Source organism: Tupaia chinensis, unplaced genomic scaffold (genome assembly GCF_000334495.1).
Source record: "Tupaia chinensis unplaced genomic scaffold, TupChi_1.0 Scaffold000268_1, whole genome shotgun sequence".
NCBI lineage: Eukaryota > Metazoa > Chordata > Mammalia > Scandentia > Tupaiidae > Tupaia > Tupaia belangeri.
In genome coordinates this window covers 61,366-62,450 of record NW_006159748.1, presented here as the reverse complement: position 1 = coordinate 62,450, position 1,085 = coordinate 61,366, and the positions used below count along the sequence as shown (strand labels likewise).

General features: G+C 36.0%; 1 pseudogene; it reads left to right on the top strand.

Annotated features, from left to right (window-relative positions):
- Positions 1-1,085, top strand: part of LOC102489751 (ubiquinone biosynthesis monooxygenase COQ6, mitochondrial pseudogene) — a 4,388-nt pseudogene that overhangs the window by 1,215 nt on the left and 2,088 nt on the right.

The following is a 1,085-nucleotide window of genomic DNA, read 5'->3' as shown; positions in this document are numbered from 1 at the left end:
TAACTGTATTGGAATTCCAAACATTTCCATAATTTCACACCTTGGGACTCTCGATGGGACTCTCAGATACTATTCTAACTCAGGACCTAAGTATTAACTGTCACTTATCAACAACCTATGTATATTTAACTGTTCAGAACATCTTCAAAATAATCACTGCTGAAATTTTAATTAGAGTCTATATTCCATACAACAAACTATAATGGGCAACATGTCCTATTACCTTGTTGGCCCCCATGGCCAGGAATTTATTGCCTCCCCTCATCATTCCTGGAGACAGGAGTACTGTTATCACAAAACAGCTCATGCTCAGTGCTGAAATGTCTTACTACTATTTCTCCTGCTATCTTCTCAGTGTCAAGTCTCTGAAGATCTTCCCTACACACTTCAGAATCCAGGAACATCCACCATTGACATGTTCAATCATCCTTCCTTTAGAAAACTCACCTTCTCTCCACTTCACACACTGGATTCTCTCTCCACTATGCTTGTCTCCACCATTCAAGAAATAACAATTATTCATCAAATAGTAGTTAATGGGTACCCCTTCATTATTTGCTTATTGCTAGGCACTTACATGTACAGATTAGTTGTCAATAAATCTCCAAATAGTATGTTTTCTCTTTGAAGATTAGTGTTGTATTTTACTCATCTTTCTAGCTTTCATTTCATGCAAACACATAGAAATTGCCCACTATGTGTACTTGTTTGATCAGTAAATATTATACATGTTATACATGTATTTCTTAGCATCCCCTCAGGAGGCAAAATGTTAACTACTTAGATAAATTTGTATTAATAAATTAGTAGAAAATGATAGAAATGGGCAAATGACTCTTCCAGTCTAACATAAATTTTAAATATACAATAAATGTTTGATGTGAGGACAATACTTTACACATGCTATTGAACTCACCAGATTTTGAGATGAGACAGAAAAGAACCTAGGTCACTTTGGTATCCATCATTTTCTGGTTTAGATCTGGGTTGGGCTCCTCCTAAGTTTATACCCTAGGGGAGCCCACTCTTGTGTCAAAAGGCTGATTAAACATTATCCCGTAGATTACATAGGATTCTACACATTC